Here is a 22356-nt window from a genome sequence, read left to right on the forward strand (position 1 = left end):
AATTCTTTTGTTACTTTTTAAGACATCCATCAGTATTTCAAGTCCAAAACTAGTCAAAGCTTCTGCTTACTGTCTGCTTTTACCGCTATTTTAAGGTTTGAAGATGCAGACTGCATGCTAAATGGAGATGTCTGAATCACTGAGGAGTGAAGAACCCTGCCTATACTATTCATGTTGAAGAAGACAATTCTCTGGAGTGGTAAGCAGAATTTGAAATGAAAATTAAGAACACCTACTTTGATTAGATTCAGTATTTCACAATCCTCCATGATTGAGGTATTGAGACAATGTTTTCATAAATTTCAATGATGAATGAGAAAATAAACTAATTATAATTAACAAATAAGGAGTATAACATTCAACAATGTTGGATTCAAAGCACATGGAATGATTGTCCTACTGAAAAGCTAAAGGATAGTTTATATTGTGAGGGAGAAATCATTCTCAAATGCTCCCATAGGAAAGTCAAGGGAGATTATGCATGTTGTTTATAAACGATTATTGTATATTATAGAACTCCCAATAAGTCAGTCATTATTAGTAAACAAGCATTCACTAAGTGCTTCCTATGTGCCAAGTACTGTGTGAAGCATTGGAGATATAAACAAAGTCAAAAACACAAATCCCTCCCTTCAAGGTGCTTATGTTCTAAATGTTTAAATATATCAATAACATTCATGAAAGCAAGTTACATATCGAATATCTGAGAGGTAACATCAGAAAAGAAGGCACTTCATTTGTAATGGGACTGAAAATTGAAAGACTTATATGAAATAATAAAAGGTTAAATGATCAGAATTAGCACACTGTACATCAATATTGGGTGATGATCATCTATTAATAACTTAGCTCTTTTCAGCAATACAATGATCTAAGATACTCTCAAGGGATTCATAAAGAAAAATGCTATCCACATCAAGAGAAAGAACTGATGAAGCTTGAATGCAGGTCAAACTATACGATTTTCACTTTAGATGTGTCATGGTTTTTTCCCCATTTAAATAGTTTCTTCTCTCACACCATGACTAATATGGAAATATGTTTTACATGACAACATCTAAAGAATCAATATCAGATTGGTTATTGTTTTAAAGAGGTGGGCAAGGAGGAGGAAGAGGGAAAATGTGGAACTCAAAATGTTTAAAAAATAACTATTCAAACAAGTCTTTGTGGGTCATAGGGGAAAATGCTCTTAAAACAAAGAAAAAGAATAGCAGATAGGCCAGTATGTTGGATCTCAGAGTTAGGAAAAGGAGTAAAGTGTGAGAAAACTGGGAAAGCAGGAAAGGGCTAAATTATGAGGGCCTTTAAGAGGCAAGAACAGGAGGTTTTATTTGCTCTTGGAGGTGAGAGGGTGCCAATACTTCTAGAAGAGGATTAGAAATGACATGGTAAGATTGATGCTTGAGGAAAATCACTTTGGCAGCTTTGAAGAATGGATTAGTGTGTGGAAGGTCTTCATTCAGAGAAAGAAAGAGGAAGGCAAGTGCAATAATATAAGCAAGAGGCAAAGAATGCCTGCATTATATTGATTGTTATTAGACAGAAATGGACTGTTACGAGAGATGCTCAAACGGCAGAAAATTTGTCATTATCAAAACGAGGAGTTAAGGATGTTATTAAGGTTGCAGTCCTGGGTGACTCGAAGGAAGGCACTGTCACTGATAACGGGGACATTCAGAAGAGAAGAGAGCTCAGGAAGAAAAGACAAGTTAGGTCAAGGTCAAGATGCATGTGGCACATCCCATTTGAGATGTCCAAAAAACCTTAGTGACATATGGAAGGAGCTCAAGAGAGAGACTAAGGCTGAGTACATATCACTGTGGAAATCATTCCTCCACAAGGGTGTGAAGGGGACTCATGGGGAGCTGATGAGGTCACCAAGAGAAACAGTACCATTTCCAAGGGTGTAAGCTCTGTGACAGCTCAGGCCATGTCATATTCTTCTCTTATCTACCCTCAAGTTTCACAAAGTATTCTGCATATAGCAGGGCACTAGGACATTTACTGAGGAATTTGAAAAAGCAGATATTTATGGCATATCAGAAACAGAATCTACCTTTCTAACCTTATTAGATATTATTCCCCTTCTTGCAGTCTACAGTCTAAAGTGTTCTTCTTTTGCTTCTACCCACCAGGACACAGGACTCCATTTCCCAAAGCCACACCCTTGTGCAGGGTACCTTCTCAGCCTGGAGTGCACTGCTGCTTTTCTAACCTCCTCCCTCCATGAGAATTTCTTGTTTCTATTGAAATTCTGCTTCCCTACCTTCTTCTACATGAAGTTGCTGCTACTACTTTCCTTTGAAAACTATGCCCTGCTTCCTGCTCCAAATTTCTGTGACTTTATTGTGTTCACATTTGTATTTGCATTCTGTATTCTTGTATGGAATGTAAATTCCCGATAAAAAGATGATTTTTGTCTTTCAGCCCACAACAGTACTTGGCGCACACAAGGTACTTGATAAATACATGTTGATTAAGGACAAGCTGTGCTTCAAAAATAACATGAGGAAACAAGAGTGGGCACCCACTGGAAAGTATTTCAAACAGGAAGATGTATTAAATAAAAGAGATTCATTGTGGGGCTCGTTACATTATTGTAAAGATTTTTCTTTTTTCATTTCTTAACCTCAAATTTTCTGTCACAAAGTTTCATTGTAAGAGAAATGCTTTCAAACCTTCATTTAAACATATGAGATCCATACCTGCTTCTATCAAGTTCTCTCTCACGTTCTGCTTTTTCACTATCTAATTGTGCTTTACTTTTCCTTCTTTGGGACAATTCTTCCTGCATTCCAATAACCATCTTTTGTAAATCCTTAACAGCTCTTTTGAGTTTTGTAAATTCTGAATTTACAAATTCTACTGATGGTTTAGGTGCAGGAAGTACTTCCTTTTTGTCTTGAATATCATCTGAATGTGTATAGAGAAAAACACAAGTAAAGAAACATATTAGGATTTCAAAATCTATCGGGCAGTAGCAATATATATAGAATGTAGATACTTTGGCACTGATATAACAGTCTCCACATACAAATCCTAAGATTTTACTAAAATATCATTTTGTCAATAGATTTAAATTGAATTTAAAATAACCTACTTTGGGTTATTTTAGACAGCTAAACAGAATCTCTAAGTTACACATTATTTTATTTAAAAAAAAAACTATTTAAACCTCAGAATTCCTCTTACTATAAGAAAATATATGTGAAAATTAAACATACTGATGTATACTGTGAAGGGGAACAATAAGATGAATAAAATACATAATATATTTAATTTGTAATTTATGCTTATAAATTACAAATATGCTAAATTTCTTTAAAAATATCATAAATGTGTTTTACCTCAAATTGTTTCATGTAAACACTTCTTGTCCTTTAGAGATTTACACTATAAATCATTCACATACAGTAACATCCTTCCCTCATTTATTCATTAGCCAGACTTCTGGTAACTTTAACCAACATATAACTGAAACACCAGAAGAAAGTTTAAAAAAGATCATGTGAGCATTAAGGAAAATAACTGCCACCAAACATAGGCACTTTATTCTGCAGCAGGAACGATAGCTAAATTTAGACCTAACCCCAGAATTAGAAAAGTATGTTTTATCAAGTTCCAGATTTAACAGACTTGGTTATGGGGTTTCCTTGGCAACATTCAATTCTTCATTTGATTCACTGTTCAACAGATTTGAAACAGCAAGGTTGCAGGGGAGAACAGGGCTGTTCTGGGTACTGCTTGTAATGGGTACTGAAGTTGACATTGATTGATTGACATTGACAAGATCAGTAGGGGAAATCTAAGTTGGAAGATTTAAATCAAAAGAAGAAACCATCTTCTGCAAAAATATATTGTATCTAGGATATACTGCAACATATCCAACATATAAAGGACTGCTTGCCATCTAGGGGAGGGGGTGGAGGGAGGGAGGGAAAAAAAAAATCGGAACAGAAACGAGTGTCAATATAAAGTAATTATTAAATAAAAAAAAATAGGTACTTAAAAAAAAAAAAAAGAAGAAGAAACCATCACAGACAAGTTAGAGGACTGGTTGAGATTCACAGTTAATAAGGAGATAATAAAGGATTTGTACTTAAGTATTCATGGTATCATATCTAGTGCAATATCCTATGTGCCATGTTTATATAAAGAAGAATTATAAAAACTAGGCAGAAAATTTGTAAGATTGTTACTACTTTTGGTCACTTAGAGAAAGATTCTACTGTTTTACCCATTCTTTCCATGAATGAGATCCCTTTAATCACTTAATGATCTCAATTTCTTCAATACTTTTCTATTAACAAAGTGAAATTCCTTCGTACACTTTATGCTGTCATGCTATATGTATAATACACATTAAATAATCTAGCACATACAGGTTTACAAAATAATTTTCCCAAAATTATCCTGTGAAGTAAGTCTTTTACAGATTAAGAAAATGAAGCTCCAAGATTACGTGATCTGTTTATATACACAAAGCTAATCGCCCTACATTGTTAATAGCCTATCTTTTCATATTTACTTCTTTTTGCTATATACTGTCTTGTGAAACTGAATTTTCATTGTCATTCTCCTGTCTCTTTGCTCATAATTTCCATGTTTGAAATTTTCATTCCAGTTCTCCTGGACTCCCATGACCTAATGAACTCATACCCATCCATAAAACCTTCAGAAAGTTGTTGTTATTCTTGATAGCAGATATTCTTTTCCACTTTATACTTCACATAGCATTATGACTGTACTCTTCATTTACTTGTTATTATATTATTTGTTTATTTTTTCCTACTAGAGTTATCTATGTAGATTCTATTCCTCTAGTACATTGCACACTCTGTGAGGACAAGGACTTTGTTTTTCTCAAATTTGTGTATTTGGCACACAGTAGATATGAAATTCTTTTGGCACTGAAACAAATAGTAACTCATCTTTGAGAACTTTTGTAGCTGAAAAATCATCACCCTGAAGCCAAAATCATCCTTTTTAACTTGGCAAACTCTGCCAGACATTACACATTAGAGGTCAATGCCAGAGCCTCCAAGAGAACACAAAGTCACCTCTATCTTACTATGGGTCAATGGAATAGAACTTGTGTTATCTTCTTGGATATAAGTGCACATTTGGTTTCTGTTTAACACTGGTATTCCATTAGAAAATTGGAAACGATTCTTACCCTTGGTATAATTTGAGGGAGGTAAATTACAAAGCTTTCTATCTCTTTCAAGTGATTGATTGATGTCATCAAGTGTATCTGCAGACATCTCTCCTTTGTCCTATAGAATACATAAAGGTAAAGTAATAAGTTTATTATATATTTATAATTATTATAAAATGAAAATGATAACAATGGATAATATTTCTATAGCACATTAAGCTTTTCACAGCAGTAATCCTCACAAAAATTTCTTGAGAAAAGCACTACACATAATTATTTTACAAATGAGTAAACAGGCTATAAGAGAGATTCGGTGATTTGTCCAGAATGATCTAGTTAGCCAAGAGTCCAAGAACAGATTCAAATTCAGGTCTTCTTCATTATTCACTAAGCCACCTGGAAGCTGATTTAGCAACCTTATGAGAAGTAACACAAATTAATCATGATATCTGCAACATGCTATAAATGCATTTGCTATTGCCAGTCTCTCCTAATTCCCAGGGCATCAGAGAAATCTTTGGTAAACATTAATATCAAGCATGCCTCTTCCTGAGGCCTTCAGAAATCCTCTGGCTGCTATCTCACATGGATGCAGTTTAAGCACAATGGAGCACCTGGGAGTTTATGCAGGCAAGCTTCAGAACTTTCAGGTGCTTCACATGCTACTCTTAAGACCTCCTGCACTCTCTTAGCTCCTTCTCCTTGGCAGAGCTCCAGATGAAAAGGGTCGGGGTCCTGCCCCACTGACCTTATATCAGGTCCATGAGGTCACAGGCACAGCCAGTCAGAAATGGAGACATTTCCTGTTCCTGATGCGATTTCAGAGTGTTCAGGGTTCCCGCAGATGCTGGAGATCCCAACCAGGAAGGGAGTCCCTATGACTCATAGCTCATCACATCCAGGGATCTCCAAGCCAGAGACCTGTGTTATATCCTAACAGTGCTTGCCTGGCCTCTCTTATGGACACTTACAGCTCTCTCTTACAGAGAGTAAATGATCTTCATTTTATTTATGGGGGAAATGAGAGAAAAGTCAACAACATAATTAGTTTTCTGACATCCACAATGGACATATTCACTTGAAGATTCCTTCCAAATATTTTTCTGATTAAATACTCCTGTGCTTCGTAATGCAGAAAAGGGATCCTATTTGTTCATTGAAAATAGTATTATTTTCTAAATTAAGATATATTTTTAGCAGTTTTTACAGTACCTTATTATTTTCATTTAATGTTTTCTTGGCATGCCTAAAAGACAAATAATTTATTTTACTATAAATATAAATAAAAGTGTATCATTGTAATTATTTGATTTTCAATACATATTTCAAAATCATATTTTTTTTATGTTTCTAGTCAATAACATAAGCCACAGAATCTAACAGTATTAAACTTAAAGCCATATTTTTAAAATAAATGCTTATTTTTGCCTCTGGAAAAGTATTTGTGATGTGCTTTGCAAATTTTATTTTAAAAATGTTTATATTTTAATTCCCCCAAATCTACTTTTTCACCCTTCTATATCACTCTTTACAATTAGGAATAATACATAATCCATTGCAAATATGTAGAGTAAAATAAAAAAAATAATTTTTGTATCCTCCAAAAAAGAAATCTGTCTTCTTCTGTACTCTGAATCCTTTAGCTATCTAGGCAAGTAACACGTTTCATCATTTGTCATCTGAAATCATGGTGGCTCATTATGGTGCTAAGAGTGATGAGTTCCTAAATATTTCAAAATTGTCTTTACTATACTGTTGTCATTATAATATTATTCCATCACATTTCTATACCTCTATTCTTCCTTCTGTTAGCCTCTCCCTTGAAAAGTTTTTAAAAGAAATAAAAAAATTCTGAATTAATGTCTGAATTTTTTTAATTAAAAAAATTGAGAATACTCTCAAAATAAAGGTCAGAAAATCTTAAATTGTAATAGAATGCCAGTGAATTATTTTGTCAATTGTTTATGTCCCAAACTGCTTGTTGTTCTAAAAGGACAAGAATAGGAACAGAAAACTATGACTGTCAGTGTAAACTGTGCCATCCAGAAACATTATGTCTAGTACCTTGCACTTTATTATAACTTTTACAAAATATTAAGCATGGTGATCAAAATCATATTTTTGGTCATTCAAATTATATGTACCTAGGCTTCTTTTTATTATATTGAAATATAGAGATCAGATATTAATCTCATTGATCTTTTTATTTTTCCAGAGCCTAGCATAAGGCTCTTCACATTTTAAGTAACTAATGCTTTTTAAACAAGTTACACCAGCATATTAAATGGACCCCTTGTGGAAGAAAACATGTGGAAATGACTCAGGAAACCATGATATTCCCCTCTAGAGAAAGTACTCCTGCTGATAAAACTATCCACAAATTCTCTTTAATACTTGAGTATAAAACTTAAATGTGATTATTTAAAATTACAAACTTCAAAGACAGAAATTCTGTGAAACAATGCCTGGTTCTTTCTAGGTATTTAAAAAAATAACAAGATATGTCCTATAAATTAGAGGGAGAAAACTAAGTTTGAAATCAGTAAATTATGGTTAAAGTGTAGATGAAGAAAATGGCTTCTCTCTCTTTCCAGGGATTTTAATCAACTATTGCATTAACAACAATGGTAAGTTAAATAGATTTTATACGATTACCCAGCCATATCCCCCATCATTGTCTCTATAGCTATTGTTAAGTCCAGAAAGATGATCTCTTTTAGTGAAGACTATTGTAATAAAAGCAATAAAAGCGGAATACTCGGCTGCATGCACAAGAAACATCATAGATTCATTGGATGAATAATGACAGTTCATGTTTCTATAGCACAAGAACTTTCCTTCCAACAATCCTGCTGATAACCCAGGTGTTATCATCCCCATTTTACAAAGAAATGTGTGTGTGATATGTCCTAGATTCTACCGCTAAAATGGGCCTTGTGGTACAGTGGAAAGTGAACTCAATCTGGAGTTCAAACCCCAGCGCTTCCTCTTTTTCACTGGTATGATTGAGAGTAAACTGCTTAGGAGCCTGGACTACGTGACCCCTGCAGTGCCTTCCAGTTCTCAATCCGTGCTAGAGCATTAGGAGACTGGAGACTTGAGCCTTAAATCTTCTAATGCTTGGGCTTGTAGGGTGAAAACTAACTTTTCATAGACCAATGTCAATCCTGCTGTGTCCTGTCACCACAAGGAGCAGTGCATTATCCCTGGGGCAGGTTCCCTATACCTGAGAAAAGGAGAATGTTAACCATCAAACAGTGGCAAATAATGGGGCATGAGCTTATAAAAGGGAAGTCTGGGCCCTCTAGCTTAACCAGTAATAATCAGCTTTCCTGGCATTCCTACAGTGCATGTCTCACACCAACAGAATACTTAGAACATTCAACTAGCAGAACAAAGAAAATCAGGACAACAGTCTTCTACAATGAGAAAAAGCACACATTGCTAATATTTTTTCTATGAGCTTGTCCAGTACTAGTTTACCTGAATGCGTAAGGATCTGTCTTGCTTAAGGTGCTGTCATCAGGACTATGGAGTAGGATACCAGATGAAGAATTCACCTTTTGACAAGTCATACTAGAATCCTTGGAAATCCACTTCTCATTTTCAGGCTTTTTTACATTTTTCCTGTGCGTGGCAAAGTCATTGCAGAGGAAAAAAAAAAAAAAAAAAAAAAAAAAAAAACATCCATGAGGTGATCTTTAAATAATTCTTTACTGAAAATTTCTAAGAAAACATTGGGAGACATGTATTTTTCTTTCTCTTTTAAAATATGTGACATTTTACTTCCAGACTAAGCTTCCTTAACTAAGATGCTATTCATATCATTCCCTAGAACATAAACTTTTAATGGTCCCCTTCTTTTGCGGTGTATTAAATTGCATTGTCTGCCTGTAAAGCTTCTTCACCTTCAGGCCTACAGTCTTAATCCAACAAAGGTTCTCACACTGCTCAGAATACAAGGTCCATTCTAGTCACATCTTTGCTTCTCTAGTCTAGGAATAGGTGCTGCTTATTTCTTACCCAATCTTTTCTTCACCTACTATGGTTATTTCCTGCCTATATTTGGGCTAATCAGCTGTAATCAGCAGATTGTTGTGATTAAACAATTTGTGTGCAAAATATTCAGCGAGTTATCAAGGCAGCCTTGATATGTAGCGACAATGCCAGGAGAAAGTCATTTAATATGATTGTAGGTGGAATTCTAAGAATTCATAGAATCCAGAAAGAGGAAGGTGATACTTTCCTTATATTATGCCCTGATCACAACATGTTTGAAGAACATATTCATTCCTGGGAGATATATTTTAGCAAAGACATTTAAGACTGAGAATATTTCCAGAGGCTCAGAATGATGAAAGATAAAGTCTTTGTCAAATAAGGAGCAACTGATGATGTTTACTGCAGATGTTTACCATAAAGAAGAGAAGAGGAAGGACTGGGATGATAGGGAGTAGTATATGTGCTCAAATATACAATAAAACATAATGCTTAATTGTCCCTCCAAAGACTAGGACTAAGCACAGAAAAACACATTTAGGATCAATGTATGAAAAACAAGGAACACACAACAAACAACTTCCAAACAACTAAGACTTTTTTTTTTTTTAAAGGAATCAACTGCCTAAGGAATTAACCCCTTCCTCTGTGGGTGTGGGTGTGGGTGTGGGTGTTTCAGAAAAAAAAAAGAGAAAAAGAGAGATACGGAGAGAGAGAGAAACAGAGACAGAGTAACAGAGAGAGAGAGAGAGAGAGAGAGGCAGAGAGAGACAGACAGAGAGAAACAGAGAGAGACAACAGAGAGACAGAAAAACAGCAAGAGAGAGAAACAGAGACAGAGACAAAGACAGAGAGAGAGTGAGAGAGATTGGGTATGCTATTAACAGGGAGCAATTAATAATCACAAAGGTAGGAAGATTGTAGTTTCATTTAGCTTGAAAAGACCTCACAAATCTACCTGTTGGTCTGTTCATGTTGCTTTTAGGTAAATTCACGTTGCTATTCTGATTAGGTACCAAAAAAGAAATTTAGTGGGGAAAAGCACCATTTTGTAATCATTCTTGATATCCATTTATTCCACCATGAAATTTTATTCACAGATTTAACAATATTTAAAAAGAATGTTCACTTGCAACTTACCCTCTTTTGATACCCTTTTCGTCAAACTTTCCAAAGAATAGTAATTTCTCTGGTGTTTTAGCATTACTTCTCTCTAACTGCTAAACATATGCCCCAATGAATTATTTTTATCTAATGGCAAGAAAAGTTTTAGAAACCAAAATATTCACAGCAATGACTTTTTGAAGGAGCAAATAAATGGGAATAGATTTGACTGAGGAATTCGGCTGATTGAGGAATGGCTAAACAAATTGTGGTTTGTTGATGTAATGGAACATCATTGTTTATGGTTAGAAATAATCATTATAAAGGAAGATGGGAATATTTATATGAATGAATGCAAAATGAAATAAGGATAACCAATACAACAATATAAATTGTAACTGCAATAATGTAATTGCTAAGGACAATAAAATAACTGCAACTGAATACTGTGAAATTATAATGTCCAAGTTTGGAGATGAGAGGGTAACACCTCCTATTTATGTAGAGTGGAGGACTATCAATGTGGAACACTGCATGCAATACTGATGTAGTAATTAGGAAAGTTTTATTAGAAGAGTGAGATCTTGGGAAAAGAGCCTGACATAAAAGTAAAAGATGATAATTTTTAGAAAAGGAAACATTCAATTGTCCATGACTTTCCTATTTCCCACTAATATGTCTACTATGGTTACTTCCCACTAACCAAAGAAACAGTAGATGACTTTCTGTCTGCATGCAACTGAGGTCACAATGTGTGAGTACTGGCATTGAGGCAGGAAATGATGCCCTTTTCAGTGTCTCTCAAATAGGTTATATATTGTTATCTTCCTGAATTTATGTAATTTTTTGTCTTAAAATTAATTGTGCTAGGAAAAGTTTTTTAAGGTCGTTAAATTAGTTTTCAAGTCAATAAAATAAATGCTGGCTTGTTTTTTAAACATTCTCTACTTTTTAAATGTTAATCCAGTACACTTCCACATTCAACTCTCATGAGTTGGAATTTTAGAGGTCTTCTCGTAAGTACAGTCCCATCATGAATTGTGAAGCCTCTTTAGCATATTCCTGTGTCTCATCTATCACTTTATGGTCCTAAGACTTTTTTAGATGGGGCAGCAGGTAGTAGTCTGCTTTTTGCTCTTCTTCAGCCTGTTCAGAAGCCATATGAGCACGAGAAGGCCTTAAAAAACAATGACTATATGAGCACTTCTCTCTACGTTTCTGTCAATTCCCCCTTTTTATTCTGCCATCCTGAAAGGACAATAACCTTTTTCCTTTCAGACCCATCTTCCATGGTGGAGGGTTGGTGACTGGCTCTTTTTAATGATTTGCATGTCTGCAATTGAAAGTGTGAGCTCTTTCATGAGAATCTAGATTGTCTGACTTTGGGGGGAGGTCCCACCAGTGCTTGGCCCATGATAAGCACTTAAAGTGATTTCATTCTTTAACATTTATACTGATGGGAAACTTTTTTTTTTTTAATGACTAAGGGAACCCATCTAATTTTTGGAATAGTTATATGCCTATTTTTATATCTCATTTGCACTTATTGTTTATCCATTTCCAAATATTTGCAAACTATCTTGGTTTGCTCCTTGCCATCTATATCTTATCTTATATGCTATTCTTTTGGATATCATCAAAGGCTACCTACCTTCTTTCAATAGAAACTGATGTAACAGTTCCAAAATTAAAAAAAAAAAAAACATACTTACAGCAATAGAACAATATCCATTCATGAGACCTTGATTTCTTTCCCGACAAAAAACAAGTGGATGCAGAGTGAATCTGAATCTATAGATTTTAAGAGCAAGCTGAACATACCATGAATCTTAATATTTGAATAATACTCCAGTTAAATATTTTGATAAACTTACCCCTTTAAAATATGGTATACAGGTGCTAAATTTTCCTTGGAAGAAATGCTTGGCATTTCTTCCCCAGGAATTTTATTTAGCTCCTTAACTTTGCCATTAACTTTGTTTTTAGTTAATTTAGGACCATGTTTTCTCTCCAATGTGTCTGTTTCATTGTGTAGATGCTTATGTTTTTCCTCTTCGACCTAAAAAGAAAACTTAGTATTATTGTCACTTCATTGCTGTGTATCTCTGTGTGTATGTAAATACATATGTATATACACACAAGCACACACTCACAAACACACATTTTTATACATATACATTTATATGCTTACTTGGTACGAGTACTAGACTTGTGATTTAATTAGTGCAAGTAGTAACCCAAAAAGAAAATTCCCTCTACCAATGCTACCAATGTTTAGAAGACAGATATTAAATTATTTGCATACGTATGTCAGAGGTTGGACTTGTACTAGATCTTCTTGGCTCACTAGCAAATATGCCATGCTGCCTTTAATTTTTCTACTTTTATTTTTAAATACACATTATCCTCAATATATATTATCTTCATTTTTTTATTTTGGATATAAAAATGGTCATACTTATATACATTTTGTTTGAAAGCAGAAAAATTGACTGAAATTTCAAAATGGTAGCTCAATTATGACCTCATTTTGTTTCCTCATCCCTTTTTCATATTCACTCCTTTAACAAGCAAAAAGGGACAAAGAGACGCAATATATGATTTATTTTTCGCCTTTTCCACCATGTCCCCACAATGAACCAATAGATCAAGTTTATTTCCCACCATATGATGGGTGTTTCCCATCTCATTTCTCATTTCTTATTCCTTACTGAAGTTTAAAAAGTAAAATAATAAATAAAAGCCAAAAAAAATTGAAGGTCATCCCTGAAATATTGGATTAACAACATAGGAAATTGAGTAGAGTGAGATTTAGGCGCTGTGACTTCTACCTTATGGAAAATCAATGCTGTTCTTTATGCAAATTCACAGAAGCACAATCTTTTTAGGAAGGAAAAAATATTAGGAAAAAATGTCTTAATCTAATGCTATCATTTTGTAGATGAGGAACCTGAAGCACAGATGCATTAAGTAATTTGGACAAAAATGATGAACTAGTAGCAGAAGTCAGCACATTGGATGGAGGTCCCCACATCGGATTCAGAATCAAGTGGCATTGTTAAGGGACAGGTCAATTCTCTGAGAGCCTGCACAGCTGTGGATCATGACAACTGAAGGAGTTTCAAGGCATCCTTTGCTGACACAGGCGTTGTAGACTGGGAATGAGATAAATTGGAGGCAGAGGGAAGAAGAGAGAGGTCAGGCAGCACAATGGCCTCTCGGAGAGGTCAGAGAACAGCAACTACGTCTCAGCCTCCTTGTATCATCCTCTCACAAGGGGATCCATTCCGCTGGTCTGGGTTGGATCTCAAGCCGCCACTGTCAGGTGGCTCCCATGTATTCCAACAGCTCCCCTGTATTCGAATACGGCATTACTTAGTAGTTTATATATATTTTAGAGTTAGCATTGAGTTTGTATTGGAAGCTTTAAGCTTAAATAACAAATTGACTATTTTGGAAAGTCACTTATATTTTCTTTGCCCTTCTACTGATTTGTCCATGAATATGGGTCACACCCCTTCATAGGAATAGTAATGGAGATCAAACAAGATGACTTTGTAATTTGAGAGTTATACAAATATTAGTCTCATTGTTTTTCAGTGTGAGTAACCTCAAGTGAAGGAATTCCCTCCACAAAGTCAGATCAACCTCTGCTCCTAGTATCAATTGGATACTGGTAAGATCAATGGGACTTGCCCCAGGGTAACACAGCTAGTACCTGTTAAAAGCCGCACTTAAATTTAAATTTAACTGAATGAGTTTGAATATCTATCCACTATCCTGTGTTATATCTTCAGTTATTATTGGGAAAAGATAATTAAAAGACAGACATGTTAAGGTATAATGAGCCAAAAGACCCTGGCCATGCAATCTAACTTTCCTGAGCCTAAAATTTCTCATTCATAAGATAATGAGGCTTGACTCAATGACTGTCAATGCTCCTTCCCCCAAAATAAAATTCAGTGAATGAACTGTGCTAATTTCATGGTATTTAAAGCCAGTCAATTAAGCAAATATCTATAGCAAATGAAAACATATATTGAAAAACAATTAAATGCAAGAAAAGGAGAACTGAACTTGAAGTCAGAAGATCAAGGTCTAAGTCCCAAGTCTACAATTGATTAGTTGTGGGATAAATAGAGAAATAGTGTATTAATGCCCTTTTGAAAACTGATATTAAGTGATTAATTAGCAAAATTGTGTTTAATTTTGTTTTGAAAAGCAAAAAAGTAATGAGTTTAGTAAAATCAGTAAAGATGACTTATCAGATCGCCATAAAAGTATTAGTTCAATCAGATGCATTTGTGACAAATTTCTCAAAGTTAGCTTATATTTTCAATATTTTTTTTAGTATTTTAAGTCACAACACAATACACAATACATTTGGCTAAGAAAATAAAAATGTCCATAGAAAGCAACATTCTTTCAAATGTCAAATATTACAAGGATTTTCATAAAAGAGAATCTGAGTTCATTACATTTCTTTTAGGACTCTGTCTTAATTTTCTTTAGGCTTATTCTTGTTCTTTTGGCTACCTAGTCTAATATTCCAATTTGTACATCTGATTTAGAAAGTTTCTTGTAATTCAGAATAAGAAATAAGAAATGATTACAATATGTAACTTAAGCGCTTGGGTATTGCGGAATAGGAGTGGGAATTTGGCGGTTGCTCTTTCAAAACAGTTAAGTAAGACTATTCTCTGACCCAGTACATTCCTTCAAATGTTCAGATGAGTTGGGATTATAGTTCCATAATTACATGGGACAAACTACAGTAATGATGTCTACCTACAGGTATTTGGGAATAAATTGTATTTTTAAAAATGTTTACATTATATCATTTACCCTATTTGAGATTTTCTTGGCAAAGATATTGGAATGATTTTCCATTTCCTCCTCTAGCCCATGTTACTCATCAAGAAAATGAGGCAAAAAAGATTTAAGTAATTTGACCAGGGCTATATAATTAATTAATTATTTGAAACTATATCTGAACTCATGAAGATGAATCTTCAGAATTATTGGGTACCAATAGAGTAGGAAGTGATGATTTTAAAATAGTTAAAGACGATGTGATTCCCTGATCCAGTACAATTCTTCAATTGTTCAGATGTGTTGGGATTATAGTTCCATAATTACATGGGACAAACAACAATGATACATACCTACAGTTATTTTGGAATAAATTATATTTTAAAAAATGTTTACATGACAGAATCACATCCTATCATTTAAAAATGACCATAAAATTAGTATGGCAGAAATTAGGCATGGACCCACACTTAACACCATATACCAAAATAAGATCAAAATGGGTCTATGACCTAGGCATAAAGAACGAGATTATAAATAAATTAGAGGAACATAGAATAGTTTATCTCTCAGACTTGTGGAGGAGAAAGAAATTTGTGACCAAAGATGAACTAGAGACCATTACTGATCACAAAATAGAAAATTTTGATTACATCAAATTAAAAAGCCTTTGTACAAATAAAACTAATGCAAACAAGATTAGAAGGGAAGCAACAAACTGCGAAAACATTTTCACAGTTAAAGGTTCTGATAAAGGCCTCATTTCCAAAATGTATAGAGAACTGACTCAAATTTATAAGAAATCAAGCCATTCTCCAATTGATAAATGGTCAAAGGATATGAACAGACAATTTTCAGAGGATGAAATTGAAACTATTACCACTCATATGAAAGAGTGTTCCAAATCATTATTGATCAGAGAAATGCAAATTAAGACAACTCTGAGATACCACTACACACCTGTCAGATTGGCTAAGATGACAGGAAAAAATAATGATGAATGTTGGAGGGGATGCGGGAAAACTGGGACACTAATGCATTGTTGGTGGAGTTGTGAACGAATCCAACCATTCTGGAGAGCAATCTGGAATTATGCCCAAAAAATTATCAAATTGTGCATACCCTTTGATCCAGCAGTGTTTCTATTGGGCTTATATCCCAAAGAAATACTAAAGGGAAAGGGACCTGTATGTGCCAAAATGTTTGTAGCAGCCCTGTTTGTAGTGGCTAGAAACTGGAAAATGAATGGATGCCCATCAATTGGAGAATGGCTGGGTAAATTGTGGTATATGAATGTTATGGAATATTATTGTTCTGTAAGAAATGACCAGCAGGATGAATACAGAGAGGACTGGCAAGACTTACATGAACTGATGCTAAGTGAAATGAGCAGAACCAGGAGATCATTATACACTTCGACAACGATATTGTATGAGGACATATTTTGATGGAAGTGGATTTCTTTGACAAAGAGACCTGAGTTTCAATTGATAAATGACAGACAAAAGCAGCTACACCCAAAGAAAGAACACTGGGAAACGAATGTGAACTATCTGCATTTTTGTTTTTCTTCCCGGGTTATTTATACCTTCTGAATCCAATTCTCCCTATGCAACAAGAGAACTGTTCAGTTCTGCAAACATATATTGTATCTAGGATATACTGCAACATATCCAACATATAAAGGACTGCTTGCCATCTAGGGGAGGGGGCGGAGGGAGGAAGGGAGGGAAAAAAAAATCGGAACAGAAACGAGTGTCAATATAAAGTAATTATTAAATAAAAATTAAATTTAAAAAAAAAATAAAAAAAATAAAAAAATAAAAAAAATAAAAATGACCATAATTATCTTGTTGTTGTTGTTACTATTCAGTTATTTCTGACTTTTCATTACCCTATTTGAGGTTTTCTGGCAAAGATACTGGAATATTTTGCATTTTGTCCTCCAGCTCACTTTACTCATAAGGAAACTGGGGCAAAAAGACTAATTAACTTGACCAGGCTTATATAATGAATAATTATTTGAAACCATATTTAAACTCATGAAGATGAATCTTCATGACACCAGGCCTGAAACTCTATCCACTATGCCACTTAGCTGTTTATACAAAAATAAATTACTTCAAATTACCTTGAATATCATTTCCCCCAAATTGGACATTATACGTCATAATTTAAATGAGATGGCAACACTTTATTTGCCTGATTTTCACTATATTCTAAATATACAGATCTATCAAGAAAATGAATGCATTACATGTGGACAGGAATCTCATCCAACTAATCCTAACAAGTTAACGTGAGCTTTTAGCTACAGACATTCATTGTTAAGGTCCAAATTGCCTTTTAAAGCAGTCATGTTCTTCATTGTTCTTTATGTTCTATATTACTATTCATGATAGAGTCTGTTATTTTCTTTAATAAACACAGAGGAAATAAAAGAATCTTTTCATGTAAAAGTAAGGGTTCAATTCAATTCACTGACCTGTTGCTGACTGTGGTACTATTTGGGCAATACTCAGATTAAAGTTCTATAATCAATTAATGAGGATAAGTTATATGATAGATAATTTTTCATTTTTAAGAAATCGCATTGGAATGGTCACTTCAATTCTTGTTTCTAGGGCAGAGATATAACAGTTCAAACAAATGATTGAACTGTGTCGGCCAGAAAGAGCTAGGATTGAAGGCTCTGGTTGTGAACTGGAATCTAGTTGTAGAAAGATGCTGTGGGAAGGTGAGGCTATGGGACCTGGTTTGTTTTTCAAGCCTCTCTTGCCCCTTGATTGTGCAGGTTGTGTCGACTACGTGAACATGATAAAAAAAGACTCGAGATCAGATTCTATCTTACAGAAAGCATCTGATAAGATCAATGGGACTTGCCCCAGAGTAACACAGTTAGTACATGTTAAAAGCCACACTTAAATTTAAATTTAACTGAATGAGTTTGAATATCTATACACTATCCTATGTTATATCATCAGTTATTATTGTGAAAAGATAATTAAATGACAGACAAAAGCAGCTACACCCAAAGAAAGAACACTGGGAAACGAATGTGAACTATCTGCATTTTTGTTTTTCTTCCCGGGTTATTTATACCTTCTGAATCCAATTCTCCCTATGCAACAAGAGAACTGTTCAGTTCTGCAAACATATATTGTATCTAGGATATACTGCAACATATCCAACATATAAAGGACTGCTTGCCATCTAGGGGAGGGGGCGGAGGGAGGAAGGGAGGGAAAAAAAAATCGGAACAGAAACGAGTGTCAATATAAAGTAATTATTAAATAAAAATTAAATTTAAAAAAAAAAAAAAAAAAAAAAAAAAAAAAAAAAAAAAAAAAAAAAAAAAAAAAAAAAAAAAAAAAAAAAAAAAAAAAAAAAAAAAAAAAAAAAAAAAAAAAAAAAAAAAAAAAAAAAAAAAAAAAAAAAAAAAAAAAAAAAAAAAAAAAAAAAAAAAAAAAAAAAAAAAAAAAAAAAAAAAAAAAAAAAAAAAAAAAAAAAAAAAAAAAAAAAAAAAAAAAAAAAAAAAAAAAAAAAAAAAAAAAAAAAAAAAAAAAAAAAAAAAAAAAAAAAAAAAAAAAAAAAAAAAAAAAAAAAAAAAAAAAAAAAAAAAAAAAAAAAAAAAAAAAAAAAAAAAAAAAAAAAAAAAAAAAAAAAAAAAAAAAAAAAAAAAAAAAAAAAAAAAAAAAAAAAAAAAAAAAAAAAAAAAAAAAAAAAAAAAAAAAAAAAAAAAAAAAAAAAAAAAAAAAAAAAAAAAAAAAAAAAAAAAAAAAAAAAAAAAAAAAAAAAAAAAAAAAAAAAAAAAAAAAAAAAAAAAAAAAAAAAAAAAAAAAAAAAAAAAAAAAAAAAAAAAAAAAAAAAAAAAAAAAAAAAAAAAAAAAAAAAAAAAAAAAAAAAAAAAAAAAAAAAAAAAAAAAAAAAAAAAAAAAAAAAAAAAAAAAAAAAAAAAAAAAAAAAAAAAAAAAAAAAAAAAAAAAAAAAAAAAAAAAAAAAAAAAAAAAAAAAAAAAAAAAAAAAAAAAAAAAAAAAAAAAAAAAAAAAAAAAAAAAAAAAAAAAAAAAAAAAAAAAAAAAAAAAAAAAAAAAAAAAAAAAAAAAAAAAAAAAAAAAAAAAAAAAAAAAAAAAAAAAAAAAAAAAAAAAAAAAAAAAAAAAAAAAAAAAAAAAAAAAAAAAAAAAAAAAAAAAAAAAAAAAAAAAAAAAAAAAAAAAAAAAAAAAAAAAAAAAAAAAAAAAAAAAAAAAAAAAAAAAAAAAAAAAAAAAAAAAAAAAAAAAAAAAAAAAAAAAAAAAAAAAAAAAAAAAAAAAAAAAAAAAAAAAAAAAAAAAAAAAAAAAAAAAAAAAAAAAAAAAAAAAAAAAAAAAAAAAAAAAAAAAAAAAAAAAAAAAAAAAAAAAAAAAAAAAAAAAAAAAAAAAAAAAAAAAAAAAAAAAAAAAAAAAAAAAAAAAAAAAAAAAAAAAAAAAAAAAAAAAAAAAAAAAAAAAAAAAAAAAAAAAAAAAAAAAAAAAAAAAAAAAAAAAAAAAAAAAAAAAAAAAAAAAAAAAAAAAAAAAAAAAAAAAAAAAAAAAAAAAAAAAAAAAAAAAAAAAAAAAAAGTAAAAAATAACATTGAGATAGGGCAAAACAATGAAATAATGAAGTAGTTTAAATTAACTTCTTTTATCATTTAAGAAAGGTACAAAAATACATTATCCTGGGACTGTTCCTTTACTCTGTTATTACATAGCTAGGGGTTTTGCTATTGGTCCCTATAACTCCAAAGAATATTTCAGTTCCTGAAATAAGACAAAAATACAAAAGTACACTAAGTTCTGAAAAACTTCCAGTAAAATTAGCATGAAAGGCACTTTTACTAAAATAAAATATCAAAAATTTCAATATCACTTTTCCATACCTGTTTGTGGTCACTTTTATTTAAAATTTCTTGGCTTCTATCTGATGTTCCTTTAAGTTTCAATTCTTGTTTCTAGGGCAGAGATATAACAGTTCAAACAAATGATTGAACTGTGTCGGCCAGAAAGAGCTAGGATTGAAGGCTCTGGTTGTGAACTGGAATCTAGTTGTAGAAAGATGCTGTGGGAAGGTGAGGCTATGGGACCTGGTTTGTTTTTCAAGCCTCTCTTGCCCCTTGATTGTGCAGGTTGTGTCGACTACGTGAACATGATAAAAAAAGACTCGAGATCAGATTCTATCTTACAGAAAGCATCTGAAACATGGGCTTTAGGACTCTTCTAATTCCGTTAAGGAAGACATTCCTGGGAGACTAGAGCAAGAGGCATCCTGAGATCATCCCCACTGAGGTCAGGTTAGCTCCACAAGATGCTGCAGCAAATTGACACACTGAACTGAAGAATCTTTCAGTAATTACAGTTTACCAGGGAGTTGCCATGGGATTAGAGAAGGTGAATGTTATTGATTCCTGAGAAATTCTAGCCTGAGTAATAGTTCCTGCATATTTCCCATAAAAGGGTCTAAGGGAGGATAAATAAAAATGGATGTGTTCATTATGACAAGTTATACTAGACACATCACGTTTCCTTTTTCAAAAAAACTGTTTTTTCATCACTAGAGAATAGAACACTAGCTTCAAGGAATGGCAAAAACCCAGTGTGCCTGGATTTCAACAAGTATTTGAAAAAGTTTCTCAAAAGGTCTTTGAGGATTAGAACAAAAATCGTTTTAAAGAAATATTTGGACTTTTTTTCTCTGGGCAGATCTAAAGAACACTAATTCCCCCTGGAGGGCAACAGGTAGCTTTCTCCTCAGTACTTGCTCTGTTTAACATTTTACACTGATGAAGCGATAGATGGGATGCTTATTAGAGTTGTAAATGGCATGGGATCAGTAAAGGCTGCAGATGAAATAAGTTACAGAACTGAGATTCCAATGCATCTTTATAGATTGGAACAATGAGATAGTGCTAACAAGGAACATTTCAAAAGGGATAAATTTAAAATACTGGAATTGGATTTTTAAAAGTAAGCTGCATATGTATACAATGGGGGCAAAACAACTTTTCATAGAAATTCTCAGAGAAAGATGTAAAAATATTTGCTAATGGGCCATAAGTTTAATATGATGAGGCTTTCAAAAGGCTAATGTGATCTTGGCAGCAAAAGTAAAAGAAGACATGCTAGGCATTATGATGCTTAGACACTGGAAAAGTGCAGGCCAGAGAACTAAAAGAGACCTTAGAAGGGAGCCTTGATTTGTATCACAGGAAGCAAGTGGGAGTGTCTAGTTTAGAGGATGCCAGGATAATAGTCATCAAAAACTTAGGGGATTAGAATGCAGAAGAAGGTCTGGATTTCTTCAACTTGACTCTTTAAGTCAGAATCATTAGCCCTTGCTGCCCAATATAGAAAGGTAAATTACAGCTCAACATAAGAAAACACCCCCAACTATTGCGAGTTGTTCAAATATACAGTGGGCTGCTTTTCTTGGGTAGTAATTTTTCAATGTCACAAAGTTTTCGACTACTTTTGGGGGATACTGCAGACAGGATTGGTTATTTGGGACAAAGGTAAACTACATTAATTTTGATCATCAACCTAAGAAATTATTATTATTATGGCATTTTAATGCGATAATTAGCATTTTTATACATTGATAGAATTTAGTATATTTTTCTAAAGTGACATACATTTTCCAGATATTGGCATTCTGGGTTATTTTGCCCTTGGTGACAATAAATTTTATCTTGTCTATCATAAAGAAATCAGGACTAAGATGCTCTTTCACATACATCTAGATCTATGGTAATTCTGTCATCACAATTATTTTGCTGAATTAGGGCAAAACAATGAAATAATGAAGTAGTTTAAATTAACTTCTTTTATCATTTAAGAAAGGTACAAAAATACATTATCCTGGGACTGTTCCTTTACTCTGTTATTACATAGCTAGGGGTTTTGCTATTGGTCCCTATAACTCCAAAGAATATTTCAGTTCCTGAAATAAGACAAAAATACAAAAGTACACTAAGTTCTGAAAAACTTCCAGTAAAATTAGCATGAAAGGCACTTTTACTAAAATAAAATATCAAAAATTTCAATATCACTTTTCCATACCTGTTTGTGGTCACTTTTATTTAAAATTTCTTGGCTTCTATCTGATGTTCCTTTAAGTTTCAATTCTTGTTTCTAGGGCAGAGATATAACAGTTCAAACAAATGATTGAACTGTGTCGGCCAGAAAGAGCTAGGATTGAAGGCTCTGGTTGTGAACTGGAATCTAGTTGTAGAAAGATGCTGTGGGAAGGTGAGGCTATGGGACC

At 32.5% G+C, this 22356-nt stretch overlaps 1 protein-coding gene across 2 annotated transcripts in view; it reads right to left on the reverse strand.

Annotated features, from left to right (window-relative positions):
• The window catches only part of LOC127564420 (ankyrin repeat domain-containing protein 26-like), a 132370-nt gene that overhangs the window by 56690 nt on the left and 53324 nt on the right, over window positions 1-22356 (reverse strand). The window lies entirely within an intron of this gene.

The sequence above is a fragment of the Antechinus flavipes genome, chromosome 5, assembly GCF_016432865.1.
Source record: "Antechinus flavipes isolate AdamAnt ecotype Samford, QLD, Australia chromosome 5, AdamAnt_v2, whole genome shotgun sequence".
Lineage (NCBI taxonomy): Eukaryota > Metazoa > Chordata > Mammalia > Dasyuromorphia > Dasyuridae > Antechinus > Antechinus flavipes.